We start from the raw sequence: 25,366 nt of genomic DNA, 5'->3' as shown, positions 1-25,366 counted from the left end.
GATGAATATCCTCCCTAGATTGCTATACTTGTTCTCATCTCTTCCCATAGAAATTTCCGCAAAACAATTTAGGGAATGAAATATGCATATTTCACAGTTTATATGGAAAAATAAGAGACCTAGGGTAAGATTTTCCACACTACAGTTACCAAGGGAAAAGGGAGGCATGGCCCTCCCATCGCTAAAGGATTATTACATCTCAGCCCAGTTGAGACCCCTGGTATACTGGTGTGATCCTTCTTATGAAGCTAAATGGAAGACAATAGAGACCTCTTTAACAGACATACCAATCCAGTCATTTATAGGGTGTATTGATGGGAAATGGGGGACACCATGCACCGACAGGCAGTAAATGGGTGAATTTATCTTTGAAAATATGGCTAGAGGTTGTTCAACGTTTTCAACTTCAGAGACAGATTAAATTGCTCAAATGGCCGGCATATGACCCTGACTTTAAGCCGGCACTATATGATTTTAGATACAGACAGTGGGTTTTCACTGGCATTACTTCTTTATGTAAAATAATTAAAAACTGGAGACTGGTCAGCTTTGATCATCTACGTCAGACTTATGGGCTTAGTAAAAAGGATCTATTTAGATTAGGGCTGCAACAACTAATCGATTTAATCGATTAAAGTCGATTATTAAAATAGTTGCCAACTAATTTAATAATCGATTAGTTGGGTCTACGTTATTATACACATAAGTACAGTGGCAACCTCCTAATTTGGGAGCAGTAAGCTAACCAAAGCCGCGGTGGCAGTAAAGTACCATTAAGCTGGATGCCGACCGCCATAAAAGAAAAAAGTAAATGCACATAAACGCCATTTACGCACCTTTTAAATTTACAAAACAGCTTTTACTCACCTTTTTTAAGATCACTAATGTTAATGGTATAGTTACCCACCGTTTTTACTGCTGTGCATATAGTTTACCCACCTTAAATTTCTTGTTACCACTACGCCACTGCTTCATTTCTTCACGATAGAAATTTATAGTAATATCAAATGTTGTAGTACTCAAGACCAGTTTTTGAAGGTCTCGATCTTGTCTTTGAAGCAGCCGTATTTGTACTCGTTCTTGTCAAGGACTCGGGATTTTATTTCGAGACCATAACTCTGAGAATATTCTTATTAATGAGCCGTTTACTGTCGGATTGGATAACTAATAACTGCAACCAATGGCGTTACTGCCGGCCGCGTTACCCGCCCCGTCCCTTCACACACGCACATGTGTTTAAATGAACGCAGGGGAAGTCGTGGTTGTCAACACAATCAGCTATTATGGGGCTAGAAATGCGGCTACATACAGTATACCACAACGTGTTTACCCTACCATTCTATTAGGTGGGCGCCCCAAGTTAATTTTATTTAATTTCATTTTCTATATAGCTCCAGATCGCAACAGAAGTCATTTAAGGCTACCTTTCCGATAGAACAGGTTTATATCTTGTCCTTTTATTAAACAAACAAAATAGCCTTATATTATTTATCTTATTTACAGTTCATCACTGTAGTATGCTGAAACAACCGGACACGTTTTAAAACAAAATTTGCCGCCTGCCGTTCACGGGCACCAATCGTCTTATTTGCGTTGCTCAGTAATTTTTAGCGTAAGATGCGGAAAAGGCTTTTTCTTCGCAATAAATGTTTACTTTATTTGTCCGTAATAAATGCAGACATACTCGCTGGCGTGCTCTCTCCCCCTGTCATATATGTGTATCAACATTAAATAACATTAGACAATTATTTAATTATATTCTTAGTAGCAGCAGCGGTAGTCTGTGCTTTTACATTAAAAAACTGGAGTACTGAATACATTATCTAAAGCACCATGCTGGTTGCACTTTATAAAACAAGATTTTGTGTATTTCATTACGTTGATTCAGCTGCTACAAATTATTATTTTTTTTTGTATACTCTTAATGTAGCATACATTTGTTTTTTATGTGAGTTGCTGGAAACAACTTTTGTACAAAGACAGACTGGGTTATTAAAAATTGCTGGAAATCAAATTGTTTTTTTGCCCCCCCCCAATCCGATTAATCGATTAATCGAAAAAGTAATCGACAGATTAATCGATTATCAAAATAATCGTTAGTTGCAGCCCTAATTCAGATATTTACAGCTTCGTGATTATGTTAATAAAGAAGTTAAAGACTCTGACCAGAAAGAACTGCCAATTGTTATCCAGCTGTTTGTCGATGCATACAAGTCCAGTAGTACTAAAGGACTTATAGGCAGGTTGTACAATGGTATATTTTCATTAAATAAGCACACTACTGCCTATGTGAAGAAACGATGGGAAAAAGACCTGAACATTGACATAACTGAGGACACATGAATGAACGCTTGGTTAACACAATCATCCACCACCAACTCTCTGATTTGGAGAGACTTTTACTGGAAAAATATTATAAGATTTTTTATTACCCCAAAACAAAAAAGCAAACAAACAAATATGCAACTACAGTGCTTGAGGGAATGTGGAGAAGCTTTGGTTGTGTCAGGGTCGGCCTCCCGCTGTGGTCCTTCCGTGCCCCTTCCCCGTTTGACCAGCAGGTGGTGCTGGTCATCCCGTCCATACGTCAGTCCTTGTTTCTCCCCTGTCTCTTGTCTGGTCTCGTGGCTCAATGTATTAAGCATGTGCTGTCTGTTTGCCCCTTGGTCCTGAGTTCCCTCTTGTTGTGAGTTCTAATCCCGCCTCCTCTGTTTCTGTATTTTGCTCCCTAGTGTTTCATTTGAGTTTCTTTAGTTCTTGTGTCTGATTTTGTAGTTGGTTTTGTCCCTTGTGCCCCTGCTTGTGTCTTTACCTGTTTAATTCCCTAGTGTTGGTTTCTGTTTCCTTGATTAATTCTTAGTTTCCCTGATTGTTAGTGTCTTTGAGTTAATTGGTTTCACCTGTGTCCTGTTTCCCTAGTCTTTGTTAATCAGCCTCACCTGCCCTGTGTTAGTCATTACCCCTGTAGTATATTAGTTCCTGCCTTTGTTCTGTTCCCCGCTGGTTCATTGCGTCGCGTCTTGTCTCTGATGTCTATGTCTATGTCTATGTCTATGTCTATGTCTATGTCTATGTCTATGTCTATGTCTATGTCTATGTCTATGTCTATGTCTATGTCTATGTCTATGTCTATGTCTATGTCTATGGTTGTTGTAGGTTGATGGTTTTTGATATGGTCAGTGTTCTGCGTGCATTCAGTTTTTGTTATTTAGTCTTGATTAATCCCCTTTCTGTTTTTGACCCCTTGTGGTCTTTTTGGTTTAGTTGTGTTTATAGTGTTTTCAGTTTCGTTTAATAAACCCCTTTTTGTTTGCTGGAGCCGCAAGTGGGTCGTCCGCCCCTTCTTTGTGTACCATGCCTCGTTCCCGTTCCCGTGCCGTCCGGATCCATGACAGGTTGATCATGCCCATGTATTCTGGCTGTGTCCTCTTATTCAAAATTTTTGGAAGGAGGTTGCAGTAATTATAGCAAAGGTGTTGGGCTTTAGGGTTGACATCACGTTCACATCTCTGTACCTGGGGAGTCTCCCCGAGGGACTAGGTGAAGATGATGAGTACCTCCTAAAGATTATGTTGGTAGCGTGTAAAATGACAATTGGCTTCAAAAAGATATCCCTACTCTGGGGGTCTTTATCGGTATTGTGAAACAGCTACACCTCCTTGAGCAGATGACTTATTCTTTAAGGCTTCAAAAGGAGCTAGGGGAGAGAAGGTGGGGAAAGTGGTCCATTTACATGCTGAACAGAGAGATATTACTTCATTAAATAGTATATGTTAATTTGTGACTGTTTAATGATCTTTTTTTTATACACATTGTGTATCTCATGACCTCAGACTGATTCCTGTATTTCCCTCTCTTCTTTTATGTATTGTGTTGACACTTCATAAATAAAAAGTTGAAAAAAAAGAGCCAGTCTGCGAACGCCATCCGTGGTGACTATTTTAGGACCGTGCAGTACTGCGGACCGCAGTACAGTTTGTTGACGGCAACCGCCAATTGTCTGGAAAAGTACCAAGAAAAGACGGTCTTCAAAACATTACATAATTTATTAGAGCAAATGAAAGGCTGCAGAATGACCACCGCCGTCCTCTGTACTCACACCGCTCTCCCAATGTAATCCGTGCCCCCCAGTCATCCTCTCATTTTGTCTTCAAGGACTCATTATATTATTTATTCTTTCAGAAGGCTGCTGCCCAGATGCTGGGACTGTCTCCATTCAGCAGCTCCTTTATTGCTTTTGATTCGAATTAAATAAAAAAAAACTTCCCATCGGATTTTATGCCTTTGTGTCAGATCTTATAAAGACCAATGCGCGAGAATACACAGACCGCCTGCTATTTGTATGGCAGTTTCAGACCCTGCAATTTGGGGGGTAAAACCTATCTACAATAAATCTGTGGTTTCTGAAGACCCTCGTACACAGATAGATGAATTTAAATATCTTATTTAAAAAACATGCACGCAGTACAAATATTTTTAAAAGCGATGCGACACATGGAAGCGCCTCAGATAGAGCTTCATTACCAACGCCACGATTAAAAGGGCGCCGTGAGAAACGGACGCGTAACCGCCACCGCCAGGGGGCGCCACTGCAGCAGACACGGCGCGAGGCGTGAGGGAGGGGGCGGCCCGAAAAGTCCTCCATCGTTCCCACCATTCCGCGTCTCAGGCGGAGCGAAGTGGAAGCGCTGTCCCGGCTGGTCACGGCGGAGAGCCGCGGTAGCCAAGTGGGGTGCGAGCTGAGGATGTGACACGGCGCCAAAGGGAGGGGAAAAGAGAAAGAAAGAGAAGGAAAGTTAGGGGCGAGGAAGCGCAGCTACAGACAGGCGAAGAGCCACCACGAAGAGCGCCCGCTGTGGCCGTACCGGGAGCGCGCTGAGGAAGGGGCTCGCGGGACATCGGCGCTTTCCCGCCTGTGGCTCCGTCACGCTCCGCGCGGCCGCCGTCCAGGTAGGAGCTGCGCCGCCGCTGGGTGGATGGATGGGCGGGGGGATCCGCCGCTGGGACCCGCGGTGCCTTTTAACGGCTGTCTGCGGGCGCGAAGGGGACCGAGACTGACGACGACGACGACGATGATGATAACAACAACAACAGTAATGATAATAAGTTCCTCTGTTTTAATCAAAATGTCCTGTAATGTAGCTGTAATTATTGTGTTTAAGACAGTAGAACTGAAGTGATTTCTGTATAACAGCGTCCTCTGTGAAGTTTGATATACATATCCTGATATTACAGCATCATAATAATAGTAATAATTGTAATAATTAATGATTACTTCTACAGTTTAATCTAAATTTACTGTGATAGAGCGGTGTAATTGTATTTAAGTGATAAATATCGAAGTGATTTCTGTAGAACACCGTGCTTTCTGAAGCCTGACACACATTTCCTCATGTTACAGCCGGTTATTGATTCTTATTTTAAAAACTAACTTGGTTCTGCCGGCGCAGTTTTCCGCGGACCTTGTTCACTGTGTGAAGACGGACCTCTGCTTCTATACCCTCCCGCGTCACATTGCCTCAGCTTTGCTCTTATTCAAGGTGCAGAATTAAATATTAGGCATTGTGAAAGTGGAATTGACACTTTACAGTCACATATGCCTGTAAAATACAAGGGCGTGTCTTCCCTTTTCCTTGCTCTGCCATGGACCCTTCCAGTTTGAGCATTTTCTGTCAGTTGCTTGTGGACAGCCTGATAGGGTCACATGGAGAGGTCATTTTACATCCAGCCTTTAGGATGTTTTTGGGCATTCCTGGGGTTTAAAATGTATGTATTCAGCTATAAAGCAAAGCAGTTATATTCAACCAAACATTATTCCCTTTCACACGTGTGTATTCTTTCTCTGTCTCTCTCTGTCTGTGTCTTTCTCTCTTTCTCTCTCTTCCCCTTTCCCTCTCTCCTTGTACATGTATATTACTAAGCAGCAGATGAACACTGGTATGAAAACTGTCCCAGAATGGGGGGGGGGGGATTGCACACTGCTGGATTACTAGCGCAGGAAAACCATGCTGCAAATCCGGCGCTTACAGCGTCTCTGTAAATCTCTCAGCCGTCGCTGGACGGCAAGTGGGAGGCGACAAACCCGTTTAGAGTCCTGCATGTGACCTAGGCTCCGCCTCCACAAACAACAGCTCTTTGTTCCTTCCTGGGTGCCAGTGAGGATTCTAGGATTGATTTGGCACCCGGAAAGAGCGCTTGGGGGGCCGGCTAGCTGGACACACGAGGACCCATCCACCTGGCCCCCGGCGTGCCCTGCTCAGCAAGGTGGGGTTGTGCAATGGAGCTTATGAAATTGGGATTTACTGACGTGTGCTGGGATCATGTCTGTGGGCACAGTGCTCATTAGGAAGTCCTGTAGGATTGACAGACAGAGCATATGTATTCATTTTCCTGATGAGCTGTATGTTCCATCCATTTCTAGGAATTCCAAAATGTTTCTGGAGAATTCCTGTGTGTGCGGCCACCACACTGAGGGGGCGTGAGCTGCCCAGCTCTGGAACGTAGCTGACCTTTGACCACAGTCACTTCCGTGGGGCTGTAAATCAAAGAGGTTGTTTTCTGTTTCCTCTCTCTCTCTCTCCCCCTCTCTTTCTCTCTCTCTCTCTCTCTCTCTCTCTCTCTCTCTCTTTGAACAGTCCCAGAGTAACCAGAAGGTGTATTTTTAGAGGGTTCTGGACTTTGGATAAAAATGTAAACACAGCATTTGACCAGCCGCATCCATGGGGAGTCTCCCACAAACTCGGGTCCACCTGCCCGCGTTGGCCTGTTGTGTTTTACACCCGGTCTCCTTTGGCCCCCCGCTGAAAGAGGAGAAACGGGAGGCCTGTTGACGGAGCGGCCACGGCCCGTGTGAAAGGATGGCACTGTCTTAGCCGTGGGGGGATGGGGGCTTTGGCAGCGAGGAGTGACACTGTGTGGAGCTGGGGAGGGGGTGCGGGGGGTATGCGCGAGTGAGGCCGGAATGTAGATTTGCCCTTTGCGGCTTGGCTGAGCTTTCTGCTGCCTCTCTGCTCACAAGAAGTGACACTTTACGTTGTCTGCTTCAGGGGTGCCGCATCCGCTCTCTCTGTGGCTACCCAGCACCTCGTGGCCCACTAGGTCACGCATCATCGAGTGCCTCTATCAGAACCTGCTCCCTAAGATTGTGCCGTAGGGCATTTAGGCGTTTGACATTCTTGAGCCCGGGCTGGTAAATGACAGTCAAGGCCTCACTCACCACTGCCTCCCCCTACCTTGATTTAATTGGAAAACTCTTCTCTGTATTTATAATCACACTGAAATATGTTGCGAAAGCTGGGGGACGCTGTGCCTGTGTGTGTGATTACCCAGAATCCTCAGGCACTTCCCTATTGGTGGAAGGGTTTGGTGCTGCATTCCTGTCTACATCGCTCACCGGATTTATGTATTGGGTCCAATTTCCTGAAATGAATTCAGACAGTGACAAACCCCCCCATCTTATCAGTTTTTGTCCAAATGAGGTTTCGAGTGAGGGCAGACGTTTTTATTCAGACCTGTGAGAGGGGAATTTGGTTTGATTGGACGGGCATTTGCTTTTTGTTGGAGAATGTAAACACACATGCAGACTCCTGCTGTCGGGGTCCTTGCAGTTTGCTCGTGTGTCTGGAGGAGGCGTGTGCAAACGGGCCGCCATGGGTCCTTTTCTGTGAGTGCCCCCGGAGCTCTGATGTGACCTTCTGAGGGTATTTATTTGCTGTAAACAGGCCTGCTACTAAGGTGGCGGCACTCGTAATGTGGGGAGCTGCTGAGCAGAAGGTGCTTCACTGTATGAGAGGAGAAGTGTTAGGTCTTTCACTTGCTGTTTAGTCAGGGGCCTCCAGGGACTCGACTCGGGGGCCACATCACCCTGCCGTGTCTACTTCCCAGTGACACTGAAGTCGTGACTCCGAAGACGAATGTGAAAAATGGCAGTAATGTGGCCGAGCTGGGCGAGCAAGAGCAGGGCCTAGGCTCGTACCCACGTCCCTTTCGAATCTTGGTGTAACGCAGTGTTTTACCACAGTACAGTGAGTTAAGTGTCTCTGAGGCCATCACTCCTGCCACTATGAATTGAAACTGGGAAACTGCTTCACAAAAAACACGAAAAAATAAACAAAAGTACTCCAAGGGTTGAGAGGACAAGCCCCGAGGTCCAAAAGCTGCTTCTGGTCAGACACTGTTACTGATTAAGAGGCAGAGAGCTGCACTGTGAGTTAGCTGAGGTGGCGACGAGTCTGCTAATTGATGAGCTGGGCTGCTGAAGCTTGAATCCTCCCTGGGAACGACAGTTGTACCATCGATGGTGGACTTCCCAGTGTGAATAAATCATTAGTCATTACTCATTACTTGTTGCAGTTGAATCAGATGAAACGCTGTGATATTTATAAAGCAGTGAATGGTGAATATTGTGAGGGGTCACATGCAGCTCAGCCTGGCGACACCATATTTCTTACACAGTGTCCACAGAAACCCATTAGCACATTCTCCTTCTCTTACCCTGCGCCTCCTCTTTTCTCGCCCATGCGCTTGGTTGCTGGGGCCGACGAGTGCATGACTTAAAGCGACGGCAGTCTGGCCCAGTAACTCAGCAGCGTCCCATTGGTCAGATCCTGTCAGGAGACTGGAATGTTGGGCAGCTTCACAAAGCGAGACTGAGGGAGGATTGGGGTTCACGTGCCTGGATGTCGAGGCTTCACTCCATGCTCCCAGATGAATTAATGAATGTCCACTGAGGCACGCCTGCAGAATCTGAGAGGGAAGAACTACTGGCACCATCGATGATTCACGTTTGATCACGTTATTGTCCCCGATTCTCCCTTAAGACATGTCGCAGCCGGTGACATTTCTGGTGGCTGATCGCAATTGCTGAATGACAGGTGACATTTTCCCAGGCTCGCACAGGCACAATGCGGATGAACCAGCTTGCTGTTTTTAGACGGCGACTATAATTATTCAGATTGTATTCATTAGTCATCACTCGTTTTTCTGGTGTCACCTCCTTAAAACGGTTACTCTTATAACTGAGCAGTGAGATGTGAATATTGCTGCTTATTTGGGCTGGTGATTTAAGGTTTTTTTTTCTTTCTTTCTTTTTTTTCTCAAAATCTCTGTTTTAGATGGACCACCTTGGATGTCCTCTTGAAATTTGGCCGGAAATGATTTCTGTGGCTCGTTCAGGCCGGTGCATGGGAGCAGATCATGAAAAGGGACAGACCTAGGGCAGTATTGTCTTTCAGGGTGGTGTTTACATTGCTGCGTGTTGGGATCCTGATGTGAGTATCAGGATCCAGGGAGAATGTGCTGCTGTTATCAGGAGTTTCCACTGCAGGATGGCTGCCTAACGAGGCTTCCAAACGAAATAATACCACCTGTGTGTCCTTTTCTCCAGAGTAACTTAATCCCGGTCTGTGTATCCTGCACATTTCCTGGTACTTTGCCGGTGCCCCTTGCAAGGGTGGGCTCTGAAGCGGAATGGAGCTCCTGAACCAGCCTGTCAGCAGCCAATCCCCTTGCAGCAAGGGGTTGGCGTTCCCTTTCGCTGTTAACCTGTCGTTGACCAGATCCTGGTGCTCAGCTTGTCAAGTTGGGTAGGGAGGAGCAGAATGGAAATTGGGCTTCAGGGGGGATGTCCTGGATGTGTGGTTGGTCTTGCCCCGGTGGCCCTCTGCCGTAAATGTGGTCGGCCTGCCTAAGTGCAGGTTGTGGCGATATGAGTCTCCGAAAATCATGGGCGGGCTGCGTGGGACGCGTTTCGTCTTGGCTGGTTTCTCCCGGCCCATCATTTACTGCTGCGGATGGCACTGGGACACAGGTGTAAATTTCAGGTCCAGAAAGTAAAAATCCAGACCAAGATTTCGTGTCAGCCAACCAAATGAGTATAAGCAGTCACAGACAACTCAACTGGTTTACACAAAATTTTGGTTTGGATTTTTGCTTTCTGGACCTGAAATTTCCACCTCTGTACTGGGATGACTAGAAATGTAACTCAGACTGCCGTTTATCAGTCCGTGGCCCCAGGGGCGGTCATGCGGCGCGATTGCGATCTCTCTCTCTGTTTCATGTAAACACGGACAGCAGAGCTGAACCCAACAGCCCCTCTCTGTGATGCTGGAGTGGAGGACCAATGTCTGCTCCATGAAAGTGTATTGACCGGCGGGGTAAAGACGTATACCCATCCGCAGATCAATCAGGTTTTTACGCCCGCGGAACAGGAAGAATTACCCTTTTAATTCACTCTTTCATTAATAGTCTGTCTGAGTGACTCAGGATCTCAACGTCATGCTCCAGCTCTTGGGTAAAGTGTGGTCAGTAAAGCAGGAAAGACTCCTGGATAGTTTGTTTATGTTTTTATGTGATGGCACAGTGATTGCGATGCACCTGACAACACAAGAAGTGATGCGGTGCTTCTCCTCTCACCTGACAGGAAGCCATGTCAGTGATGCCAGCTTCAGAAATTGCTTCTCAAATCGCCTCTTTTTTGCTGTCATCTGTAGAGTCACCTTCTGGGTTTTCCGAAACATACGGCTCTGGAAACCGGACGTGATAAATTATCTGCAGGGCCCTAGGGCCTTCACCTGCCATCTGCCACCTTGGGCTTTGCTCAGATTTGTCATTTTTAAGACGGGGGTCTTTGAATAGGTGGGATTATCAGTGTCTCCTTAACTTCCCATTGGGTTGAGCCGAGCATCGATTGACAGTAACTCCGGCTACAGCCCCTCCCTGTCTGAGAGTCACACACCTGTGGATCTGGGTGTGCTCGCTGGTCACACCCACCTTTTAAAATGACGCCGGTAGTATGGGCTCCTGTAGGGGGAACCTCAGCCCCCTCCCTCAGTGAGCAGAGCTCAGCCACCCCCCCCCTTGAAAATAAAATACAGCTGATAAGGAGTAACACACAGTAGACAAGCTGCTTCTCTGGGGGGAGGGGGGCATCGCTGGCTTTTACGTCAGACACCGTCACCATGGAGACCAAATAGAATAAGTGGAATCGTGGGTAAGAGTGTCGCCCGCTGCAGGGTCTCCTGTTCTGTCTGGTGGTACACAGAGGCTGGGGGTGAATTTATGGTCTTTATGCACCCTGCTGGTCTCCTGTCGTCAGAAATGTGCGGCTTTTCCATCTTTAAAGGGGAAGTTTGGGATATATTTATGGTGCTTTTTCAAAGCGCAATAAAATGTGCATTTCTCACGGTCTGGATTTGGTGGCGTCATACCTGTCTGAGTTTGGGCCTCACCGTCGCTCGGTACCCATGTGGGCCCGTGGGAAATGGCGAGCTGATGGAATAGGGAAAGTGTGTGGGGGTGGGCGTTGTTAAACTTTAATTTGTTAATTGAGTGCTAACAAACAGTATTGGGGGGGCTGGTGAGGCAGAGATCAGGGAAACTGATAAATGTTACTGCTGTTGGGGCACTGAAATAGAGCAGAGTTTGGTTTCTGTGCAGGATTCTGAAGCCAAGAACCTTTTCTGGTAAATAAAAGGAGCTCAATGAAATGACCCTAGTCAGTTATATATGGTGTCGGATTTGTGGTAATTTCTAACGTTTAAATCCGATTGTGAGTCTTTATCTATGCTGCCTGTGTCTTACTACACAGCCGGAGCAGTTTTCCTTCTGGTTTGAAGAGCTGTTTCTTGGTCACCGTTTAACCTGGTTTTCCTGACTGGTGTGATTAGCTCTTTCTGGACGAAGTCGGACTTAACTCTGCAAAGGTGGACAGCTGTGGTTACCATGGTGCCAGGCTGTTTGGTACAGGCATGGGGGGGGGGAGGAAACTTTACATAAATCTCCACAAAGTGTTGAGTTTTGGTGCCCCTGTGGAAACTTGTTGCTTGCTGCAACAGGATGGGGCGGTGATGAGCTTCTGTGGACAAACCCGTGTTCACAAACCCATGCTGAATCTTATTAGGGTCTTATTCTGTTCTCCATGAGCTATTACTAGGGGTGGCATGGTTCACAAAACCCATGGTTCGGTTTGTATCACGGTTTTTGGTTCTGTACGGTTCTTGTTATTTTTTCTTTTAATCTTTAACACTCCAGAAATGTACTTCAGCATATGATATATAGCTTAATTATCCACAATTTAGGATACAGTATTAAAAAAGTTATATCATGTAATCATGCATAAACTGAATTTGACTTGACTTAAAGCACATTATTAAAATTATTAAACATTATTAATCCCAGAACAGTAATAAAATAAAAGTCTTGCCTTAACATAAATGCTAAAAGAATAGATCGCTTTAATCGCTATTACAGTTGGGTATGGGCACGCGGTCTTATTTAGAAAACATGCAAAAAGAGACGCATATAATGTTTAATCATTCGTTTTGTATTTGTCTGGTCCACGGGGTTAATTTAATTGGGGATCGTTAAAATGATAGATCACCTATCTTGATTAAGCCTGATTCGGTTCGTTTTATATATATATATATATATATATATATATATATATATATATATATATATATAACGTGAAAAAATTGGTATTAATTATATTGAATGTTCTTGAGTAATCGATAAAATCAGTTTCTGTGTATGTACAAGACATCAATCTGTAATAGTGCGAAATATGTCCAGTTGGTATGTCTAGTATGATCATCTGGCAATAGCCTGTAGGTCTGTGTGGTCAGACACTGTGCAATAACCAGAATTTTTAGGAACATGGCAAATGTTCACATTGTAGCATGGAAGCAGGCTCACTGTTACAACGCTGACCGGGGAAGCAGAGGTGAGGAGACCCAGGATCGGGGGAATGCGGGGTTTAATGAGCAAAAGGAACACAGACGAGTGGTAAAGCAGAATTACAATATAATGACCGGACTGGAGAAAGAAACGGAAACGCGGACTAAATACAATGGAGTAATGACAAATTTGACAACAATCAGGAACAGCTGGTAAACACGGGGAATCCACACAGGGTTAACGAGGGGGCGTGGCACACGGAAAGAGCGGACGATCGAGGCATGACACTAACTGGAGTGCTTTGTCACAGATAACTTAATTTTCTTTAACAAAGTGCCTAACCGCACATTAAATAAAGTCACACAACAAAGGCGCACAACAGTGTTCAGATGTTGTGCTATCGGTTGGCTGAAATTTAAACGTTTTCTTCAGAGACAGGGTGGTAACACCGAAAACCAGAGCTAAACGCAGCAAACGAAAGGCTACCTGAAATTACTTAGCTGGCTGAACTTTTACCGGAACTACGTCACACCGCTCTGTGCATATAACCTATTCTTTCGCGCGAAAGGGAAACACACTGACGTCACATACGGGGCACGAGGCTACATTGCGCATGTCATGAACCGTCGAACCGTGCGACGCATGCATGCTCCGAACCGAGACAAGCGAACCGAACGGTTCGGTTTTTTTTCATGAACCGTGCCACCCCTAGCTATTACGTTGATGCAGATATCCACCACGGACCTCTGTCAGGTGCCGGCCGGTTTAAGCATCCTGCGCACCTTTCCGTGGGTGGGGGCTTTTAGAGAATCCAGTGGTAATTACATTCTGTTCCTCCTAATTGTATTAAACTGAGCAACTCCTCTGGGGGGTGGGGTGGGGAGATCAGGTCATAGTCTGGCGGTTGTGTCCCCATGGCTCTGGTGGTCCTGGCTTTATCCGATCGTGCCAGCTCTAACCTCACAGGCCACTGCCCTGGGAAGCTGCAGGTACGGCTCTGCTCTGGTTCCAACTTTCCCGTGCTGTTCCCTTTACTTAGCTTGTGATGTCTGCTGAAGGCTGGATGAGCCCCATCCAGCCCACAGGGGGCGCCGGCTGGTCACTGTCCTGATGTGAAGCTATTTATAGACCCACCTTGCTGTACCATTCCCGGCTGGGTGCCCAAATGCATCTCTAACACAGATGGACCGAGAGATGGTTTTTCAGCACTGGTGTACAAGCCCTGACCTGCGAACCGTCTAGAAGACTCGCAGTTCGCCTGGGGCGGTAATTAAGAGTTGTTGTACCTGAACTACTCCCAGTGGGCAGTCCCAGAGCCGGGCGAGGTCCGTCTACTGCAGAGATCGCTACCTCTCCCCTGAGGTCCGTGACGAGTTTAGCTCCGCGCCGCGGTCACTAATTAACCGGAGCACCAGGCGTCTCAGGGCTCCCTCAACTGTGGCGGAGGCTTGGAAAAGTAAAAGACACCGTGGTACTTACAGATGTAAGTGCCAACATAGGCTTTTATTAGATAAAGCTGAAGTAGAGCAGTCAGGTCTTGTGCTGGCCTGACTTTTTCTGCCTGTTCCTGCCCCGATATGCAGAGTAATGTCGAGGAAGTGATATTCCTGCCAGTTTGGCATGCATCACCTGTTGGGTTTCCCTACAAACAAACAGACAAAGAAGTGCTGAAACAGACATCGCCCCCATGTGGCAGGAGGTTTTAGTAGCATTCTGGATTGAGTATATCCTGCAGGAAGGACATGTGTTTTTATTAAACCCACCGATTCCTATGTGATGCTGACCCCTGGGGGGACTGTATAGGAGAGTGCCTGATAGGACTTTTGCCCCTCTAATTTTTGAATAGCGTGAGATACCTACGTGTTGCACAAAGTGTAACATGGAGTCTCATATTGTTTTCTGACTTAAATTTGAATGCAAATGTGAAATTGAAGGAGTCAGCTTACAGGCCCTTGAGTATAAGCCTGTCTTTCTAGGCCATTTGGGTACATCAGCAAAGACCGAGACTATGGTTTACTCTTGTGACTGGTAAACCTCAGAATCGATTGACAGGAGCGGAGGGAAAGTGGAATGAAAGTGCAACAGAGTGAGGTCCAGATGGAATTGGGTCTGGACTGCCGCAGCGACCATGTGTGCCAGGCGATGGCGACAGAAGTTGGTTCCAGTCTGGCACTGAGCGGACCGTCCTAGCAAGAAGCACGACTGGGTCAGCGGGCTCCTTGGGTGACAATAGTGAGGCCTCCTGTAGAGATGTCCGCTCGGGATACCAGCTTGTATATTTGCGTGTGAGGTCAGTTTCTGTATCGGACCATGGCAGCTGACTGTATCCTGCACATGGTTTGAGCGGAGGGTAGAGTAGGCCATAGCAAACAGAATGGCGAGGGGAGATCGGCGTTGCTTAGCAACGGCTGGAAACAGTAGGTAATAAGACATTTCTGCTTTTGTTTTTGCTTTTCTGGGAAATGTCGGCACGGGCAAGCACAACGTGCTCTGAAGAGGCTAACAATGTCCTCCTTTTGTTGCAAGTTTATATAATCAGTCACATGATAACTGCATTGTCTGGGCCGCGAGCTCAGGCTGTCGGCATGATTAATCGGAGTCGGATGGAGCGCGACTGTTTGGGAAATGGTGAAGCCCTTGGATACATCAGAAGGCTGGGATTTGTCTGCGGGGTCACAGTGCCCTCCTGGCCAGACATGTAACTAAAGGCAGACCTTTAAAATGTTACCGGTGTGTGCCTTGTTTTATTCCAGTGGAAGCACGTCCCTGAGGCTTCTACTGTAAAACTGGGTCTCGCAAAGTGTTAGGGTGGGTGTTAGGGGCGGATGCCGCTGTACGGGTGTAACGTGTTCTCTGAGCGTCCCGTGGCAGCCCGTGTGTTTCGTTTGAATGCTGCTGGCTTCATGTTTGAAATATTAATGAGGAAGGAGCTCAGCAGCTCGAGGTTGTGTGTAGAGAGCGAGCTGCTTGAGTGAACATGGGAAGAAAAAGGAAGGTTTACTTCTTAGCTGTGTGGCCCTGTTTGGTCCAGCCCATTTCATCTGGACAGTCTTTGTCTCACTGTTGGATTGACATGCATATAAATATTATATTTGTGTCTGTCCATCACTTTTTTTCTCGCGGATCTGCATCCGGTGTCCAGCCTGTTGCCTGGTGACCCGTCTGACCTCTGTCGGCGACTGTACCGCATTTCACATTCACCCCACGGAGAAGGCACAGTACTGATCTCAACGTGTAAAACCCTGACGTCTGTTTAGAAGAATTATTATATAGGAGCAAGTTCTGGCCTGTGAAGTGGAGATCTTGAACCCCTGTGGCATGACGACCGGGGGTCTCCACATCCGTTCAGCTCAACTTGACCCTCCGAAGGGAATTTGGGTGGAGGCTCAGACGTCTGGTTAGGCCGTAGGCATGTTTAGGAGGAGCAACGCGTCCTCTACATCTAAAAATGCCAGTTGGCGTGACCCCTCAGGTACCTAGCGGCTATGTGTCGCTGTAAGATGACTGTGGATTTTGGTGTTCGGTTCTGCCCCAGTGGGTGTCTGTCATGCCCCACCCGCTACACCCCCCGAAGTGGCTCAGTTTACATATACATCTTTCTTATGTGGAGCATTTCCTGGAAAAATTGGCTTGAATCATCTGTGAGCTCTTAAGTTCATGGACTTTGGTGTGAGAGAGGCTCTTTCCCTGTGGTTTCCTATCAGAAGGGGATAGTCTTGGTGACTCTTGGTTGTTACTGTCCTGACAGTCTCTGAACTTGTGTTAGATTCCTAACTGATGCTCTCGTGTTTATTCAGAGAGCTGAAAGGTGCAAATGGATCTGCTCCGCAGGTGCCCCCCCCCCCCCCAGCTGGCGGCTGAGCTGTTCGGGCTGCAAATGGGTCAGGTTCTGGTTTGCTAGGTAAATGTTTACTCACTGGCCGGGCCCAGCGGGCGTGGCTGGAACATGACAGACAGGGGTGTCTTCACCATGGTCACATGACTCGCAGCGTGTCAGTTGAGCGGAGTCGTGTACTATCTAGACTGTGCTTTGCTTCCTGGACTGACTAGTTCTGTTGGAATTTGGAGGGGAATGATTAAAATTGCTGAAGAATTTTGTTTAAAGGTGACAAGCGTTCTTCCAAAAGCCAAAAAACTCTGTGCAATGCTCAGTATATTTCCACCAGTCCAAGGCGCTTCAAACATGATCTGCCTTTCACAGCTGGTTGGGCTTGGCCTTGCTTTCTGTTTACGCTCCCTCTTGCAGACCTGGTCGTCTGCTTCCCCCTGCTGGCCAAACATTTTAGCAGTCTTTTTAAAATTACATTAATTTTAAAACTCAAGAAAATGCAAGTACCTATGCAGTTAGCCTAAATTCTTTGTGGTGATTGTGGGATGTTGCCTTTAGTGGCTGACATTTTGTGCATTATACCAGTTTGAGTATTTCTGAAGTTTCCGTTGTGTATATTTGGGTGATGTTCCTAGTCTCTACTCGCAGCAGATAGTAATGTCCTGTGAGTAAGAAGACTTACAGTTTGATAACATCTAGTCTTGCACGTCTTGTTAAATATTTATATGAATATAAACGTGTTATTATTATTATTGACATTAAGGCCGCCACTAACAACTATTTTTCTATGGATTAATCTATCGACAATTTTTACCGATTGCTTGATTAATCTAAATGATTAATTTTCCTCCAGAAAATCAATCTGACGGTTTAATTTAAGTTGATTTGATTTTGACAACAACAAACTGCATGTCATTGCAACGTTTCAGATAATGGACGCTGGCTTTTCGGCACTATAGGAACATTACTTAGTCTAGTAATATTTTAGTCATAAAATATTATGCTCTCCGTAATAACGGAAATTTTAATAAACAGAATAGACAGCGCTTACAGTCATTTTGCCTACTCTGGCGGTCCATCAGAATACTGCTTACGTGTTTTCTCTTCAGGCGGTCGTGCATAACGCTAGTGTTGCTGTGGCGTGCCATCGAACTTTGCACTATGTACAGACCAGCTTTTTGTTTTGTGATCTTTTGAACTACTCCCATAAGTACGTAGAGATATCGAAGAAAAACATTTGTATAATGAACTAAAGCATTTTAGAAATCATAAAGGTAATTTCATTAAAATGATTTTTAAACTGATGCGTCGATTTAAAATATTGATGTGGACGCATTTTCAGCGTCGACGTCATGGACTTCGTCGACTAATTGCGGCAGCCCTAAGTGACATTAAAATGCATTTGTGTAGTTAAGGTACATGGAAATGTTCATAGTAAGTTTTGGCCTTTGCTAAGCTTGTCATATGCAGCAACTATAAACTTTGTGAGGTTTAAGAAACACGTATTCTGCCACATAGTCTGTTGTATTTATAAATGGAGAATACCGCCCTCTTGTGGACATTCTGCTAATAATAATAGGAATTAGCCTCCTGACGTCACGCGCTACCAACTCACAGCAATCTTTTGGGGCCAGAAAAATGAGCTCCGGCCCGGATATATCGGCTAGGCACCGCTGTGTTTTTGGTATGAATGCAATGACTGAGCCGAAATTTAGGCTCGGCATGGGCACCGGCCCTGGTGAGAAAGGGCTAACGGTGTCCTGTGGGAGTGCTTTAAGTTTTCACTTCACATCCCAAGGTGATGTATCAACCTGACCATGACAACAACAAATTTGCCAAAATGTACAGAACTCATGCTGACCACAAAGATTTCAGTTAATCAATATTATTTATACGAATAATAAGAATAAAAATTTAATAATTTAAGCAGATATAGGAAATGGTTGGATTTGAATTAGATCAGAGATGGGATTATCAGAATGTTTGCTTGCGTGTGCTGTATAAGTATATGAGAAGTCTGGTCTATTTCCTGTTGGCAATTTTGCAGCTCTATATTTGTGACAATGCCAATTGTGTCCTGCAGAGGGCAGCAGAGCACACCACCAGCTCACACGGTCTGACAGCGTAAGCACTGGTCAGACTGCTGTCCTTTGTGTTTCCTGTCATTGGCCCTGCCTCCATCATACACACTGACTGCGTGGTGCCACGTGCTGTCAGGGGTCACGAGTTAGGAGTACTTCCCTCCCTTCCCTCTCTCTCTCTCTCTCGCTCTCCTTCCCCTTGGAGCAGTGGGGAGTTGGATTTTGTGCTAATATCATACAGATACGGTTCACCATTTCCTCTGAAGGTTATGGTGCTGTAAAGCCTGGACATTTTGTGGATTTTGTGGGCTTATCTGGAGGACTGTGCTAGTGCAGCGTTGATTAAACACAATCTACTCTCACGCAGTTTATTAATTTACTACCTTTGAGGAAAATATATCGGAATCTTTATCAGAGCAGGGAGGAAGGCCTCACAGGTTTGTGTGTGTGTATATGTGTGTGAGTGTGTGGGTGAGAAACTGTTATGTTAGATAGGCTTGGGGGAGGGGGGGCGGGGTTAGAGTTATGATGCCGGGGGTGGGAGTACAACGCACCCGTGCAACTTCTTCCATTGCTGGGATGCGTGACATTTTATGCTGCAAGCGTGCATCTTAAACCTGGCTGACCTATATGGCAAACTGCATACTAAATCACTCCTCGATGTATTTGCTGAGGGATTAAGGGTGACGTTGGTCACTGGGCCAGCAGGCTGGTGCCTTTACTGCCTGACAACTGGGTGACTGGGCCGAGCATGCCGGCATGCTGTCCATGTGCAAGTGGGTCCTCTGGAAGATTATGCGCCTGTGACATCATTGAGCACTCAACTGCCCCAATGTCACTGGCTGCATATCTCTCTATGATGTCATCGGTAGACTTCCATTGCAATGCCATCGAGCATTCCTCTTCTGTTCTTCATTGTTTAAATGGTGTGTAGACGATTTAAGAAGAAAAGAAGTCCTTAAATACCTGCTGCCTTAATGCGATGTTAGTATATTAGTTTTCACATTTACACTGGTAAATGTTTAAGTGAAATGATTGTATAATAATGAATGCTCTGTTTTTCTGTTCGGTAAAAGTTTCCCTATGAATCAGTCATCTTAAAAAGATAAATATATCATTCCGATAAAGTCCGATCCTTTAGAGAGTTATTCCTCAAGGTCACTTCATTATCTGATGAACTTCTGGTTACAAAACTGGTTGTAAAATGGATCAGTGGGATGTTAAATGTGGGACATTTGCTCAGTACAGTAATTCCAGAATTTTCCTCATTGGTCATATGAGTCTGTTTCGTCCGATGACTCTGCACCTTGTGCTGTTGCTTTTCTGGTCGCTAGGTGGTGCTCCTGCAGAACTGCTGTGCAGACTGTGCTTTTAAGCAGGCTGACCTCTCTGGAGCACAGTACAAGTCTCGACATGTTCCCTTCCTGTGTAGCGCGCACACTGTCCTGGCCGCACCCACCGTGAACTTCCTGTTTGGTGCCAGAGGCTGCTCCCATTACCGGGGAGAGAGAGAGACACAGGGGACCTGGTCCACCTCTCCTCTTTAATAAACTGCATCGTTTTGGCCCCCTGTCCGCTCACTAATTACAGCCTAAGCCTCACAGGTTTCTTACAAAGACTCATTCTCCTGCTTGACAGGTGTGCCCCCCCCGGCCCCCCTTGTCATTCTGCACAGATGGCAGGAAACGTGCGCTCTCCAGTTCTCCTCATTGCCCAATGGCCCGACCTCAGGTTCACGCTGGCAGACTTTGCCCTGTTGGCGCCCTAGAGCTGCCGGTGGTGTATGCTCCCCCCCCGCCCCCCCCGCCCCGCTGCTGACTCCCCGACGCTCTCTGTGTAAACGGGCGCCCTTCCAGGTGGCCTGGGCTGCCCCCCCGCAATGCTTTGCCATCCTGCCACCCGTGCGTTTATAAGGCCCCTCGGTTACCAGGAATTAGTGTGCGACTCGCTGTCTGCTCTCTCCCCCCCACAGCCCCCCCACAGAGGAATCTGGAGCCGTATGCGCCTCAGGCTGCCAGCCACACTCACACCTTTGATGTTCAGCAACACTGTTTGGGGGTTTTCTCAGCCACATCTCAGACGCCGGAAACCGCTAGCGTGTTCGCCTGGTCTGGACATGAGTGCACGTACCCCCCCTGGTGGACTGGCACACTTGCTGTATGCACCCCCCCACCCTGTATCTGAGTCTCCCATCACTCCTTGCAGTTCGTTTGTAGTTGTCTGTGGAAACCTGTCACTGTACCTGAATAAAAGGACTGGGGGGCGGGGGGTGAATATGGAGTTTGTGTTCAGCACTCTCCGCCCCCCATCAAGTAAAACCAAGCAGAGTGATTTTTGGGAAGTGGGTAGCTGGTGGCTTGCTGCTGACGCTACCCAGCCAGGGGGAGCCACCCGTTTGAGGTTTGCTAACAGGTGAGGGGAGGCCGCAGCCTGTGCCGGTGGCCAGGTGGCTGGGAGGTGGGGCGAGGGTTTCGCACGATACCGTCTTATTACTACTGACACATGCGTGCAGATGACCACGGGTTTGAGTGGGTGCGAGCAGGCCGGTTGTGGGATGAGAACATCCCCAGGTCTGGTTACTCTGACCCTCTGGTTACTTGGGAGATTTTCCTTGGAATTCATAAGAAACTACAGCACATCCTGATTCACGAAGGTGGTATCTTTCCTGGTGAAGCGTGTCGGACAATAGCAGGACCTGGGTCTCTGTGTATCACCCACATGTCCTGGCCGCTTTGTTTCTCATTCCGGTGGGTTCTGCTCGGACTTTCCCCTCGTGCAAGGCCCTCTTGCTTTCTGATCGTCACGCTGGTTACTCTGCCTTGCGTCATCCTGCTCCGATCTCCACCCCCCTCACGGGGTAGGCCAATCAATGTGGTCGAGGTGGGCAGGAGGAAGCGTGTCCTCCAGTACTGAGGGTCAGGGTGAAATCATGGGATTTTTCCAGGAAATTTCACGCCAGTGAGAACCAAGTCATGGTGGATGTAGCTGCCATATGACTCTGAGTGCATGTAAAAGATTAATCAATGTTAAAGATAATCAGTATCAGTGGGGAAAGAAGCCTGAACAGGATGTCTCCTTACCTGAGAATGTGTGCTAGCCCTGTGTGTGTGGACTTGAAATTATTGTAAATTATTATTTTTTCCATATTTCAGTGAACTTGATGTCATTTTTCGATTTGACAGAATATATTAACTCCCAAATATATCCTGGAATACTTCCTGTTGACCCAGCGGGTGGCAGTTTGTAAACTGTGGCTCTTTGCCCCTGTGGATCACGTAACTGCGCCACTGGCCCACTGACCCATTGCCCTGCTCCCGATATCAGCCATCTCCGGGGAGGCTGCCTTTGTTTACCTGGGGGGCTGGTTGTCCCTGCCCATGTTACTTGCAGAAGTGGGTCGGGGTAGATCTTGTTGCCCCTGCGGCTGGCCGCACTCCCGCCTTCCTGTCTGTGGATGTCGGTTATGTAAACATGTCTGAGGAGCCTCTCCACGGGCCTCCTTCTGGATCCTAGCTGCTAGGTGCTGGTGTGAGACCCAGAAGCCTGTGCACCGGGCTGGAGGTGCTGGGACAGAGCCGCACATCCTCTGGGGGGTCTGGCAGCAGCTTGGACCCCCCAGGGCTGTTTATATTATCTTTTATACTTCCTCACTGCTTCCTCAAAGCTGTTTACCGTTACTTTTCTTTTTCTATAATGCTAATTTTATCCCTTTTTGGGCCTGCCTGAAACACTGGTATTTTCCAGAACCTTTTGTATGCATGCCCTGGTTCTGGATGTACCCTGCGGCCCCCTGTCTGGTCAGGCTGACCCTGACCAGGTGACCGGGCTGCCCGCCAGGTGCTGTGCTGTTAAATCCTGCAGCGTCTGTGTTTGTAAGCTCCCAGCTCAGCTGTCAGGTCCTTCTACAGGCAGCAAATCTCAGAAGGAAGTGGGATTTCCAGATAAACTTTTGGCACATGATGCTACTTCCTGTTCTCGGAACGGTCTGCCACATCACTGATGTTTTCTTAACCCTCTGTCCCCCAGTTCGAGTTCATAAACAGCCCCCATCTGGCATTTGGGATCTGGAAAGTTCCAACGATCTGCTTTCCCAAATGAGTGTCCCCGTGAGAATAGGAGCATGTTTGGCATCGCTGCCGATCACAAGGGCTGTCATGACGCACGTGGCAGTTTTTGGCGTCTGATCCATGGAAAAACACTCTGTGGACGTGCTGCCCTGGTTCGGCTTGCTGGTTTCATGCAGTCGGGATTCTTTCCGGCAGGCGCATTCCTGGCGTGCCTCGCTGCATGTGCTCCATGTCCGCTATTATTCTGATGAATAGACACTGGTAGCTTCCCCCCAAGTGTGCCCTCCTGCTTCTGTGACTAGGGTCTGATCTTCATCTCAGTTCTAGGTTATATGGCCGCAGCAGTCCTAACATTCAGCCCTGCTCACGTGGGATTGGTTGGAGATAAACTGCGGCCGCATGACCGCCAATGTTACCCTGCAGCAGCACATCAGACACGTTGGACCTTTTTTGCAGTGTCCCCATTTGTAATAGGATGTGTGCAAAAGCCTGGCATGTTCAGATTTTTGTGGTATAGTGTAGATTTCTTGTTTGGTCAGGTGAAGAGGCTCATGGGTAAATGTGGACACTGGCTTCAGTAGAGAGCAAAGTCCCAGCCCTCCTGAAGAGCTCTGTGAGTCTGAATCATCGAGGCAGACTCTTTCTGAAAAGGGAAGGTTGGTGATGTTCCATCACTGAATGAATGTTTCTCCTTTTTCCTTGCTGGCCGTGATCCGTGACGTCGGTGTGTCGTGCTGAATGGAAACGGCACCGCAGAAGTGTGACTGCTGACACGCTGACATGAGGCTGCAGCTCATACATAAGGGTGGCTCTGTGCTTTTGCATATGGGAAAGCAAAATATATGGACAATGCATGGGATGAACATGCCATGACTTGGGCTTGTTACTGTTTCTGAATATGTTTTTTTAGAAGGGCATGCATGTGTGTCGCATGCACAAATGCACATTGGCTGCTCTGCTGATTTTGATGTTTATTTCCAAGCAGTTGTTGGTTTCCAAGTACCTTCCTCATACCGCTTCACAGGAACTTCATAGAAACTTCCTCTGCTCACATTGACCTTGTTCCTGGTGTTTTTACTGGAACATCTAAAAATCGGTGTAAGGGATGCAGGCCGGTGCCACGGGCTGCTGGTCCTGTGTTGCTTTCTGTTCCACATACAGCGGCAGTGCTCACAGTGCCGTGTCATTGGGGTTAATCCGCAGTGTCTCAGATGCCTCAGTATGTCCTGTGCATTTTCCCATGCGTCCTAGGAAATCTTTGCGTGCATGAGAGTAAAAGCGACTTGCTTAGTTTTCAGAATGTGCTTTGCAGAGGCGGCTTCTGGCACTTGCTGGGGTCATAGAGGCAGGAAAGCCATATTTTTTTTAGTTCATCAGATTGCAAGCCTTTAGTTTTGCTTTCTTGTGAATTAGGGAGTGGCCTTTTGGTAACCTTTGTCCATATCAAATTAGATAGCACTCGTTCGACCAGGCATGCGTATGCAGCTGGCTGGCTGTGGGTCAGGAGAGGCAGGGGCAGAGTGGTGGCCACAAAGACGGGCCTCTGTGAGCACGAAGTGGCCCAGTGCAGAGTGCACTTGGGGGTGAATGGCCGTATTGAGTGTGTGTGGGGGGGGGTGCAAACACAGCAGCTGACAGTTTTGCAGAACTACTGCAGGTTAGCGTGCAATAGTGCAGAACTGCATCTGGCTGCCATTTTAATTCTGCCCTGGTGTTTGCGTTTGGTGATGGGAGCCGGAGCCGGGGGGCCAGCATGCTGCATCCCGCTCGTTCCGGGTGGCTTAGACCCAAGGGGGTCATTTAGTGCCAACACCACATCACGGCGCCTCACCTGTGCTCACGCATTGCCAGGCTGCACCCACAATTATGATCAGAGATTCTGCAGGTTGCAAGTATAATGAAACATACCGGCTCCCTGGGGGATGGAAACTGGGAAAACATCTTTGCACAGTTTGTATAGTTCTTGCCATGTGACAAGCCCGCCGTCAGGTGACTCTCGCCCCCCCCCCCCCACTTGCCTGAGCCCAGAAAACACATCCTCAGCAGCTAACCTGCCCCCCTCCCTCCGGCCCCAGTGACCTGATGGCTGTACTGCCGATGATGTCACTGGCCCACAGAGTGGCCTGAGCTGATGTCATTGCCGTCAGACAATCGGGTAACTGCCCATACCCCTCCACACGGGGCCTGAGAAGAGCTCAGTGCCTCTGCTCCCTTATATGGGCTGATCAGGAGACGTGTGATCTCATCTACAGCCGCCCCTCGGTGGCCTTGGTCCAGATGCCTAATGCTAATTCCCCGGGTTAGATCATTCCAACTGCCCCCCCACGTCTCTGGAGCGGGAAATCTCAGTCCCTTACGTGCTGCCTCACAGTTTTTTTCTCATTTGAAACATTTAGTGACTCGCAGCTCGGTGCTGCAGGCCCCCCTCCCCGTCTGTGTGAAACCGGACACCTGGAATGTTGCGGAGGTCTGCCATTGTTTGTCACCCTCGCACAGTGGGAGCCGAGCCCGACTGAGCAGGGCTTCTGTGGGGTCTGCTAGACCCCTGGCCCGCTCGCTGGGGGGGGGGGGGGGCCTGCAGGGGCTTTCACATCAGCAGGCAGACTGTGGGGTTTGCTCCACACACACACACACGCACACAACTCTGACTACGGCATTACCGTTTAAACCGGTCAGCATGCGTGTACAAATTGTGCAATGAATTATGTGGAAGT

General features: G+C 47.4%; 1 protein-coding gene across 4 annotated transcripts in view; it reads left to right on the top strand.

The window, feature by feature from the left end:
- Positions 1-4,622: 4,622 nt before the first annotated feature.
- gng12a (guanine nucleotide binding protein (G protein), gamma 12a) overlaps positions 4,623-25,366 on the top strand; it is a 31,509-nt gene continuing 10,765 nt past the window's right edge. Inside the window, exons 1-2 of one of the 4 annotated variants that reach the window (XM_072704271.1) lie at positions 4,623-4,950; positions 9,114-9,174. The gene's annotated coding sequence lies outside the window, so the exon portion shown is untranslated. The other 3 variants (XM_023816667.2, XM_023816668.2, XM_023816669.2) reach the window with 3 other exon arrangements.

The sequence above is a fragment of the Paramormyrops kingsleyae genome, chromosome 21 (assembly GCF_048594095.1).
Source record: "Paramormyrops kingsleyae isolate MSU_618 chromosome 21, PKINGS_0.4, whole genome shotgun sequence".
Taxonomy (NCBI): Eukaryota; Metazoa; Chordata; class Actinopteri; order Osteoglossiformes; family Mormyridae; genus Paramormyrops; species Paramormyrops kingsleyae.
This window is presented reverse-complemented; position numbering and strand designations above follow the sequence as displayed.